Source organism: Cetorhinus maximus, chromosome 6, assembly GCF_964194155.1.
Source record: "Cetorhinus maximus chromosome 6, sCetMax3.hap1.1, whole genome shotgun sequence".
Taxonomy (NCBI): domain Eukaryota; kingdom Metazoa; phylum Chordata; class Chondrichthyes; order Lamniformes; family Cetorhinidae; genus Cetorhinus; species Cetorhinus maximus.
The window spans coordinates 142,222,454-142,234,837 of record NC_135884.1 but is presented as its reverse complement, the minus strand read 5'-3'; the positions used below and the strand labels follow the sequence as shown (position 1 = coordinate 142,234,837).

Here is a 12,384-nt window from a genome sequence, read left to right as displayed (position 1 = left end):
TCAAAAAAGGCTAAAAGGCAGAGATAAAACAATGGATGGAAATACATTTAAAAATAATGGAAGTAGGTGGGAAAAGAAAAATCTATATAAATTATTGGAAAAAAAGTGGGGGGGGGCGGAATCGGAAAGGGGGTGGGGATGGAGGAGAGAGTTCATGATCTAAATCATGGCCTACATGTGACTCCAGACCCACAGCAATGTGGTTGGCTCTTAACTGCCCTCTGAAATAGTCTAACAAGCCACTCAATTCGAGGCCAATGTGGATGGGCAACGAATGCAGGCCATGCCGGGAATAATTAAAAAACACACTGTTTGGCTGTTGCATCGCAAATTCTATTGTTATTTAATCTCTCCTGCCCTCCAGCCTATCACACATCTTTTCCTTCGTTCTTCCTGTCCCCTCTCCCTTCCACAGGCTTAAAAACCCTTACATTTCTATCTTTTTTTACTATTATTTTCTGAAACGTTAACTCTGTTTCCCTCTCCTACTGAGTTTTTCCAGCATTTTTTCGGCCTTGCCTCAGGGTTACTTCCCTTATCACTGCCGTCCCACCATTCCCTCATCCTAGTTTTTCATCCTACTACCTTGAGTACCCTGGTCCCAGTAGCAGGATCCTAGATCCACACTGGCCTCATGATTCTGGAGCTGAAAAAGAGGCGCCGGATGCAGCAGCGTTTAAAAAAATGCCGGAGCTGCTTCATGGGCACCGGTCTGCGGAATCGGAATTAAAAGATCAACATTACATCCCATAGACGTCGGGGTGTAAGTCAACCTTCGAAGCCTCGAAAAATCCCTCCAAAAACGAGGGTCAACTCACACGCTGAGTGTAAAATGAACCGCTGGTGTGGTTGGTCGCCATCTTTGTTGTTTGGCACATGGGGTCTACTCTGTGTGGGTGTGTGTTAAACCCCAGTGCACTTTTGCAACACTGCCTGTATCACCTGCTTCATCTCTTGTGCCATGTTATAAGGTATCCGTAAGTAAAAAAACCCATTTGTGGCTGAAAAATTGAGGCTGACTACGAATGCGAGTATAGGATTGCCATGGCTGAAAAGGGGGTTCAACTTATACGCCGAGTATATGCAAAAAACATGATTTTTGGGCATGAGAAAAATGGGCTCATCTTATACTTAAATGCAGCAATCTCCGATAAAAGCAACTGTATGTCATCGTTCCACAGGTTAATGGTGTAACACCTCCAACACTGTAATGTCAGGCTACTTGCCTAAGTTTTTTTTTCGTTCATGGGGTGTGGGCATCACTGGCTAGGCCAGCACTTATTGCCCATCCCTAAGTGCCCTTGGTTCAGAGGGCATTTTTAAGAGTCAACCACATTGCTGTGGGTCTGGAGTCACATGTAGCCCAGACCTTTCCTTCCCTAAAGGACATCAGTGAACCTGCTGGGTTTTTGCAACAATCGTTTCATGGTCATCATCAAACTTCTAATTCCAGATGTTTATTGAATTTAAATTGCACCATCTGCTGTGGTGGGATTCAAACCCAGGTCCCTAGAGCATTACTCTGGGTCTCTGGAATACCAGTCTAGTGGCAATACCACTATGCCACCGCCTCCCCCGAAGTTAAGCTTCCCGACATACCTGACATCACACCGGCACTGAAGTTCATACATCAATGTTGCACAACATGTGGTAGCCCTATTTACCTCAAATTACCCTGGAAAGGCAAGGTTTCTGGAAAACTTGAACAACAGGTTAAGCAAATTGTTTCACGCTGCAGCTATGCAGTGACTATGTAAGTGGTATTTTCCATTAATAGGGTGTTGCCATCAGTCCAAAAAGACATTCTGCCTACCACACAATTCAGCAGCATCATGTATGAATTTCATTGCCAGTGTGATGCTAGGTACATAGACCATAAGGCCCAGTGACTGGCTGATCAAATCAAACAGCATGTTACTTCAGTTGTTCATAATAGGCAGAGTACAGACCGTACTCAACAGCCCAAGCATTGCAAAACTCAAAATTAAATGTCTACTGTTGGATGTGATTCCGCAATTGGGCGGCACTTGCTGAACAATCCTGAGTGCGCTAATAGCTAACAACCAGTTTAAGATAACCAGTCGAGCTCGTAATGTGGCTCATTTACACTTGCAAGAAGTGACATCCATTCATCCACAGGGACCCATTCTCTGAAAACGAAAGGAATATGTTCAAGCCTTGAGCCTTTTTTGAATTAGCCAGGAGTTTGGGGAGCCCATAGTTCCCCATCGCTTTCTCCTTGTTAACGCCTCGGCCGATCAGCGTCAACTTGCCAACAAAGCACACTTTTCTCCTGTAATATGAGTTGTTGTGATCGTTTGAAATTTGGCATTCTTGCGTTTGTCCAGGTGAGTGGAAGATGAAAAGCTCTGGCATCATATCTCTCTTTTCAACAATAGTATTGCATTTATATAGCGCCTTTCACACCCTTGTGATGTCCAATCTTTACAGCCAATGAAGTACTTTTGAAGTGTAGTCACTGTTATAATATGCAAAATGTGGCAGCCAATTTGTGCACAGCAAGCTCCCATGAACTGCAACCTCATAGTGAATAGATAACTTGTTTTTCTGATGTTGATTGAGGGATAAATTTGGTGGACACCACAAGAACCCCCCTGCTCTTCTTTGAATTGCGCCATCTTTCACTTCCACCCAAGGAAGCAGATAGGTTCTCATTTTTATGTCTCCTCCAAAAGAGAACATCACTGACAGTGCAGCACTCCCTCCACATAGCGCTGAAGTGTTGGCTTTGATTATGTGCTCAAGTCTTTGGAGTTGGGGCTTGAACCGACAACATTCTATCTTGGGATCCCAAAGGTTGGGATAGGAAAAAAACAGCGAAGCCTGTGTGGATGTTGGTCAAGGACAAGACAGGATCAGCTGTGATGCCCTCCCATTGTTGAACTGCCAGTTTGGCATTCAATGACAAGGCTCACACATGGGAGTACCAAAGCAGAACTTCTCTAACCTTGTCAAGAGCCTCAGAATGACCCTGGTGGACAGAACTACCTCATGGGTGAATATCCTCTTATTCCACCTTTCATTGTTTCAGCCTCTGGGACCTGAAATTTGCCTGAACAAATAATGAAACAATTTGTGGAATTTGGAAGCTTATCCCTTGTAAGGACCCACATAGCCCCATCCCACTTGGGCCAGTTGCTATTGGAGCTGTTCTGCACCATGCTCAGTACAGTACCAGCTAATAATACATTGGGAATATAATAAATGGACATTTTTTTGTTTAAAAAAAAGACTATGCAGTAATATACATGCCTTTGGTGGAAGATCTTCAGAATACATACAATCATAGTGGGACAGCCAGTGTCATCCTTTACTATTAATAATGAAATCTGGTCCCTCGACAGTCTGGGTGATAAATTCCTGTCTTTATAGCCATAATGTGCTGACCTGAGTGACCTTGACTAGTTCAAAGGCAAGGCTGTTTTTTCCTGACATTGCAAAGTGACCCTGAGGCCAGGGGTCACCTGTGAAGAGAAATTTAGAGCGCTATATCTATTGTGTCGAAGCTGAGCAGCAGTTTTCAGTCCTGGTGATTAATGACTGGCAGTTCTGGATGCTGTGTCTGTGTGTGTCTGTGTGTGTGTGTGTGTGTCTGTGTATGTGTGTGTGTGTGTGTGTGTGTCTGTGTATGTGTGTGTGTGTGGTGTGTGTGTGTCTCCTAGGCCAAAACATCTTCAGCTGCTTCATCAATAACCTTCCTTCCATTATAAGGTCAGAAGTGGGGATGTTCGCTGATGATTGCACAATGTTCAGCACCATTGACCACTCCTGAAGCAGTCCATGTCCAATTGCAGCTAAATCTGGACAAAATCCAGGCTTGGGCTGACAAGTGGCAAATAATACAAGTGCCAGGTATTGACCAATTCCAATAAGAAAGAATCTAACCATCACCCGTTGACATTCAATGGCATGACCATCACTGAATCCCCCACGATCATCATCCTGGGGGTTACCATTGACCAGAAAGTGAACTGGACCAGCCACATAAATACTGCGGCTACAAGAGCAGGCCAGACCCTAGAAATCTTGTGGCAAGTAACTTACCTTCTGACTCCCCAAAGCCTGTCCACCATCTACAAGGCACAAGTCAGGAGTGTGATGAAATACTCCCCATTTGCCTGGATGAGTGCAGCTCCAACAACACTCAAGAAGCTTGACACCATCCAGGACAAAGCAGCCCACTTGATTGGCACCAGATCCACAAACATTCACTCCCTCCACCACCGACGCACAGCAGCAGCAGTATGTACCATCTACAAGATGCACTGCAGGCAATCACCAAGGCTCCTTAGACAGCACCTTCCAAACTCACGACTGCTGCCATCTAGAAGGACAAGGGCAGCAGATAGATGGGAACACCACCACCTTGAAGTTCCTCTCCAAGCCACTCACTGACCTGACTTGGAAATATATCGCCATTCCTTCACTGTCGCTGGGTCAAAATCCTGGAACCCCCTTCCTAACAGCACTTTGGGCGTATCTATACCACATGGACTGTAGCAGTTTAAGAAAGCAGCTCACCATCACCTCCTCAAGGGCAATTAGGGATGGGCAAAAATGCTGGCCCAGCCAGCAAAGCCCACATCCCGTGAATGAATTTTTAAAAAATGTGTTTTTGTGTGGATGTGCGTTTGTGTGTGGGTATGTGTTTGTGTGTAGGTATGCGTTTGTGCGTGGGTATGCATTTGTGCGTGGGTATGCGTTTGTGTGTGGGTATTCATTTGTGCGTGGGTATGCGTTTGTGTGTGGGTATGCATTTGTGCGTGGGTATGCGTTTGTGCGTGGGTATGCGTTTGTGCGTGGGTGTTTGTGCGTGGGTGTGCATTGGTGTGTGGGTATGCGTTTGTGTGTGGGTGGGTGTTTGTGCGTGGGAATGCATTTGTGTGTGGGTGTGTGTTATGCGTGGGTATGCGTTTGTGTGTGGGTGGGTGTTGTGCGTGGGTGTGCATTGGTGTGTGGGTGTGTGTGTCTATGTGTCGGGGACGCTTGTCAGATCATCGTCAGCTGATGTAATGCTGATCTTGCCCTGTTCCTTAATCCCACAAACTGCAGCCTAGCCATCATCTGTCATGCTCTCGTTTGAGATAATGCCTCAGGACAATGCCTCATTGACGACAAAGTGATTTGAGGAGTAAAGTACTGAACGATGCTGACTTCTTCCTTCCAGATGTGTGTGTGCATGTGTGTATATATGATTGCATTCCTTAACCGCAACGACAAATAAAAGTGCCAACAAGCTAAACAGAGGGAGACAAATCCAGTCTGAAAGCCGATAGTTTAATGGGTTGTATCAGTGTGCTTAAGGCGCTTGCTACAAGCTTCACGGTGACAGTTTTATCAGCAGGCCAGCAACACTGGAAGGATTGCCTGTTATTTACTGAACTGGGACCGTGACTTTCCGAAAAAAAAAGATATACAGTTGACATAAATCCACATGAAGGATCAGTTATCAGTTCAGTGAACTCGTGACAAGAGACTTTTAAAATGCCATGAAATAGGATACTACTCCCTTGCTCTGCTCAGCGCTGCACACCACAGAGCTCTTGTTGGAGCTGCAAGTTCCCTTTTTGTTTTTTTTTCTTGATGCTGCCTGTTCTGTTTTTAATGATAATTCCACAGTGGGACTCACAAATAACACACTTTCTGTACCGCATGTATCACCATGCGCTTGGGTTTACAATTTCACTTCCAATTTGTTTGTGGTGAATTTTACTTTAGCCGGCAAGCACTCACCCTTTAATGTGTTGATTGTATTAAATGCGGATTAACGTTTTAGATGAAGAGATAGTGAAAATAAAAGCGTGAGTGGTTCTTTGTCCTGACACACAATGTTTTACCTGCAATTTAAAGTTTACATTCCAGATTATAAAAGAATTGAACACACAGGACCTAAGACATATAAATCTGTAATCAATGGTGCAGACTGTGTGGCACCAAGGCAGGCTGGGTCACTCTTTCTTTTGCCAGGGCTATGATTTGATCCCAGATTGCAGATTGTCCACTTGGGATTTTCAACTGGTGAGCGCATGAAGTTGTGCTCCAGTAGGACACAGAAAGATGGATGTTCAGCTGGGTGTAGTGGGGGCACTTTGAGGATTAGGAGGCAGTAACACATGACAAGAAAAGCTAGTTAAATGCTGCAGCGTATCTGTGCTTCCTGTTACCTATGACATATCCAAGGTCTTGAGAATGGTTGATGGCATCTCTGCAAGGTAGTATTGGATGCCAGTTGCCAATTACTCTATTCTTTGAGCATCTGACTCTGTAAATCGCGAACCTTTATGGATTGGATGTCCAAGAAACTTCATCACGATCCAGCAATTGCTTCATGATGATATGACCGTCTTGAGTGGGAGATCTGAAACAAATACCTTCAAAATCCAGACCAGGGTCAAGCAAGGCTGTCTGATAGCCCCCATAATATTTACAATCTACCTGACAGTGGCTATTCACTTCATTAAAGATCAACTGCCCTCTGGTGTCAGTATTAAATACCGTCTGGAAAATTCTTTAACCTCAGTTGCCTGAGAGAGACAGTTAATGTACCGACTACACATTGTACAATAGGACAAAGCTGAAGCAAGTAGTGACAATTTAGCGTTTTGCAAGTACGAGCAGGAATCATTGCACTCACGTAACTGGAAGGGAACATTTTAGGCAGAGCAGATAAGTAACCAATACCTGGGAGCCCAGCTGCTGCCTGGAAGATTTAGATATTTGTGTGCGCTTCTTGATATTAATTGCAGATTTATAGTTTGCGTAAAAAAAAAATGCCAGAAGTCATTTTTTTGTCACCTTATGATAGTCTGCCTAAGGGATGGGGGATGATTTGAGAGATTGCATTGGGATAATATTTTTCATTTGTTTATGGGATGGGAACGTCTCTGGCAAGGCCAGCATTTGTTGTCTACCCTTAATTGTCCTGAAGAAGGTGGCATGAACTGTTGCTGTCCACGTGGAGCATCCACACTGCTGTTAATGAAGGGAGTTCCAGCATTTTGACCCAGCAACACGTGATGGAATGTTCCAGGTCAGGATGGCCTGGAGGGGAGATTCCCATGGATTTGCTGCCCTTGTCCTTCTAGATGGCAGAGGTCATGGGTTTGGAAAGTGCTGTTGAAGGAGCCTTGGCTCTTTTTCGTTTTTCTCCTGTTATAGCCTGCAATTTGTGACTTTGGGTCTCCGAGGTAAATTTTGCAAGTCTGCAAGTAGCACAGGGCTTCCAATTCTCAGTGCACCAGTTTTGTGACAGACATTTTGAGACTTGAAAGCAAGACAGAACCAGCATGTGTGGGCCTCATTATCATATGCCAGTTTTGTGAACCAGGTTCCACAGTGTTATCTTTGACCTTTAGAAAATTTAGGGGCGTGACATTCGAGCAAGTAAGGTCCAACTAGTTGATGTACCTCATCGTTGGGTGTTGCATGATTGTCATTTTGCTGTCTGAATTTAAAGTTTCAGTTATTGGACTGAAGCATTTTGGCACTTCAAATGAAACACAAGGCAAAGTTTTGTTTTCCTTTTGTGATATGGTCCTTTTAACTCGTTGTGTTCCTTTCCAAGAGATGTCTGAAATGACCCATGCAAGTGTGGGAATAGCTGTCATGATCACACTACTTGCTGTACATGTACAACTTGGTGATGTTCAACCTCCAGTCAGCTTATGTTGAACTATTGGCTTTTTTTAATGTTCAAGTTATCTCAGCTCTGATCACAGGTGTCTGGTTGAAACACAAGCTCATTAGTGCACCATTGCCGGCACAGTCTAGCTCTTGCAAGCCCTGTGGACATAGTATATAACCAGAGTGGCACACCATTCCACTCAAATCCAAGGCTTCATACCCATTAGAACCCTTCTTTGAACTGGCAAAGAATGGAACAAACCAGTTGTGACTTTAAGATGAACCCATTTGTTTTACTCTCATTCATGCTTTCGTTACCTCTAGACTCGACTATACCAATTCACTGCTGCCTGCCCCCCACATTCTACCTTTTGCAAACTTGAGCTCATCCAAAGCTCTGCTGCCCATGTATTAACTCACAGCAAGTCATGTTCCCCATATCACCCCTGTGCTCACTGATATAAACTCGCCGCCAATCAAGCAATGGTTTGATGTTAAAATTCTCATCCTTGTTTTCAAATCCCTTCATGGCCTTTCCCTTCCCTGCCTCTGTACTCTCCTCCAGCCCCACAACCCTCTAACATACTTGCACTCCTCTAATCCTGGCCTCCTGTGCATCCCCAGTTATAATTGCTCCAACATTGGTGGATGTGTCTTCCGTTGCCTATAGGCCCCAATCTCTGGAATTTCCTCCCTAAACCTCTCTGCCTCACTTTCCACTTTTAAGACGCTCGTTAAAATCTGCCACAATGACAAACTGAGCTAATACCTCCTTATGTGGCTTAGTGTAACTCCAGTGGCTTGTATCCACTGGAGTTTAGAAGAGTGAGGGGTGACTTGATTGAAGTATATAAGATCCTGAATGATCTTGACAAGGTGGATGTGGAATGGATGTTTCCTCTTGTGGGTGAGTCCGGAACTAGGGGCACTGTTTTAAAATTAGCGGCCATCCTTTCAGGAGAGAGATGAGGAGAATTTTTTTCTCTCAGAGGGTTTTCTGACTTTGAAACTCTCTGCCTCAGAAGACAGTGGAAGTGGGGGTCACTGAATATTGTTAAGGCATATATATATTCTTGTTAGGCAAGGTAATCAAAGGTTATCGGGGGTTGATGAGAATATAGAACTTGAAACACAGACCAGCCATGATCTTATTGAATGGTGGAGCAGATTCGGGGCCGAATGGCCTACTTCTACTACTGTTTCGCATGTGTCATGTTTTGTTTTATAATGCTCCTGCGAAGGCTTTCATTATGTTAAAGGTGCTTTCTAAATATAAGTTGTTGTTGTTGTTGTGGTGGCTTTAAGGTGAACCCAACTGTTTTATTAAAATATAAAAGGCAAGCCAATTTGGATTGCTTACCCAGTGAAGTTAATTGCACATTTGCTGTTACTGTGGGAGCCTCTGTACAGGCAGGAAATAGTCATCCACAGGAAACTCTGCATTGCCTTTTTTCCATTTATTTCCCTGACTTTTTTTTTAAACTGCACCTGTGTCTTTTAATCTGAACTTGACACTGGGCTCAACCCCTTATGACTTTTTAGAGAGTGAAGTGTGACATATTGGTGCAGGCACCTGGGCTGGCCGAGGTTTTCATTTGCTTTTAGCCATACCATCAGTCTCGCTTTCTCATAAGCCCTTTATTCTGTTTGATACTAAATAATTTGGGTGTCTGAGTCATTAAATATCTATGTGTTTCTTTTTTTTTGTTGAAACAAGGTTGCTTGTTCAGGGATGGCCTTAAAATGAGGTTGAATTGCAAGTTCTGCTGGCAGTTGCTGGTCCAGGGCAGCAGTCAATGGTGTAATGGGAACAATTGACTAAAGAGCAGTAAATATTTGAGACAATCCAAGGGTGTGATAAATGTGCACCAGCTCAGTGGAAAAGGGCCCAAAGAAGTCTGTGGGACTCCTAATTGCCTGTGTTTTTCCAAAAAAATATTCAGTGTAATAAAAAGCAATTTCCCATGTACAGTATTCCAAAATATGTCCCTGAAGGATCAGGAGAAGCCATCTGTGTAGTAGCTCTGTGATCACAAACTGGTAAGTAGGGGTCAAATTACACTTGGTGGGGGTAGGGTAGGACTGGTATAGCTGTGAAGGAACATAATCCTATACTCCGTATAACCCCAAATGGAATCCCTGAGCTAGGTGAAACCCTAAAGGCGTCTAGGTTATTGGATTTTATATATACACAAAAAAACAATTTGTACTGAAGCACATTAACAAATAGTTTAATTATCGTTCTCATGAAGGTAAAGCATGTGACAGTGATTCTTTATATGTTTTTAATGAAGAATGTCATTTCTTTCTGTGGGTAATTGTAATATTTAGTTGCATGAGGCTTGTGAATTGGGATTAAAATTCCCTGCAGAGTTGCACTGAAAACTGTTCACACAGCTAGCTGAGTGGGCGATGATGATTAACTGATACTTCACATGGCCTTGGAAATAAAAAAAGCACGGAAACCTGCTTTTAAATTTAAGATTTTTAATGTTGTCTAATTTAAGGAAAGGATTAAAATACACAAAATTCCTTTTTAGGGATAATTCAGTGATCTGCTAATGATATTTTCTTTGTATTATAATTGGGCGTTTCTTACCGCCCTCTCCTGAAGCCGTTGACTCTTGTTGGGTTACACAGATGCTGATTGTCCAGCATCACCTTGCCCAAGTGACCACGTGCAAGCTTTAACCATGAGTGTTGGAGACATATTTGACTGGATGGCAGGAGCATCATCTGACTTCTACATGCAAATGCCTCCAGCGTAGGTCATGAGATAGTGACCGGGAGCAAGAATCATTCTCCTCTCACTGCGGTCATGCTGCCTCCTTGCATGAGATTGGTTAGCTCAGCACAAGAGCAGGGGTCAAGGCCCTGAAGTGGGATAACTGAAATGCGTTCATATTTGTTGATATTCAAATGTGCATTAATAGCTTTAGGATAGACAAATGTAGTTATGAGTTCTTTCTAAGCATTATGGGAAATGTAGCCAATACTGTAGGCATGATGGGATACTTGACCAAAGTGACTATGGGGGTATAGTCTTAGTGATTAGCAATTACTGCCTTAACAGCCTGTATAAAAAGACTATTCATTGTTATACAGAAGAAGGCGATGAGGGGGAACTGAAGGCCATACCCAAGGCTGAGGGTTGAGATAATGGGAATATCCGCTGCAGGAATAGTATGGTTAGTTAAGAAATTAATGAGACACATTATAATGAAATATAGGAAGATAAGGACAATAAATAATTGCTGTAAACACTGTAGCTTTGAGAGAGGCTCCTTGGCTGGCTGAGGTTTATCTCTCTCCCTTGCAAGTGCTTGAAATAAATCTTTGCTTGCTTGAATCTCACAGGCTGCAAAGTGGTCATTTTTTTTTTACCACAATAGCCCAGTGCTGCTAACTGGACATAGGTGAAGGATCAGGTTTGGGCAACTTACCTGAAAGGTGTGGTCCTCATTCCACACAGACACACACACACACACACACACAGACATTGTTGCATTTCCCAGCTGAGCTGTCTGAGGAAAGGCATAGGGTCACTTAATTACCAAATGTACTCATGTAAAAGTCACTCTAATGTATAAGTTGACCCCATGACTTTTGGCCTAAAAAGCGTAATTCTTCATATACTCTGTGTAAAAGTCGAGCCTAGTTTTTCAGGCATCAAAGCCAAAGTATAACCCTGGAGATGTTAATGATTCGATGTAATTGTCAATGTATAAATACTATTGAAAATTAATACTGGTAATTAAATGAGTAACTGTTAGATAATTAATGTTGATGAAATGTATGTAGTTTGTAATGTTATAAAATAAATAAATGTTAGATCATTAACATGAATTCTTTAGTGTTGTTGGTTTTTACTTTATTCCATTGTGAATCATTTTTGCATTTCACTTGAGCCCAAGCCAAGCATATATGTTAACCCTTCAGCACTGTGGGTGCACCTGCAGCAGTTCCAGAAGGCAGCTCACCTTCATCTTCTCAAGGGCAACTGGGGATGGGCAATATAAATGCTAAACCTAGCCAGTGACACCCGCATCACGTGAAAGAATAAAAAGAAACATTACCTGCGTAAAAGTTGACCCCATGACCTTTGACCTAAAACATTGGTCTCAAAAATTTAACTTGTACACAAGTATACATGGTAGCTGGTCAGTGAACGGGTCTGGAGCGTCCGTTCAGTGTAAATAGAAGCGATTGTTGCCTTAAAATGTGCAAGTTTTTACACACTTCAATGGATATATAAAATCAGGAGAGATTTGAAATGGGCTGCAGACTCACATAAAGACAAAACATACCCCAAGTCTTTGTGTCAGGATAGTCAGGTGACACTTGAATCTTTAAGATTGCATAATTCTCACTGCTCTCTAAAGAGATTGCACCACCTAATCTAGGAGTAATTATTGCCAACAACTGCCTGTGAGCACCTGCCTCACTTAACCATAAACTGCTTTTTTTTAAAAACAACCTAAAAAAGCAAATGAGCATTTTACTTCCAAATGACGCTGTAAAGACACATAATCGAGGTGGCCTTTTTTAACCAAAGCAGGAAGTAGAAACACTTTGCAGTCCCAATCCTTCCTGATTTTGATGAGTTTTGTTCAAGCTCCTGTCTGGCAGCTGTCACTACAGGTGATGAGCAGTAAGTCTCCACCAGATGCAGCCATGTAAATAAAAAAACAATATCCCAGTTACTGAATATCCACGCTCCATAAATATTTCAGCTCGGAG

The 12,384-nt window shown here is 43.0% G+C and overlaps 1 protein-coding gene across 5 annotated transcripts in view; it reads left to right on the top strand.

The window, feature by feature from the left end:
* gse1b (Gse1 coiled-coil protein b) overlaps nt 1–12,384 on the top strand; it is a 599,837-nt gene that overhangs the window by 337,958 nt on the left and 249,495 nt on the right. The gene's annotated exons all lie outside the window — the stretch shown is intronic.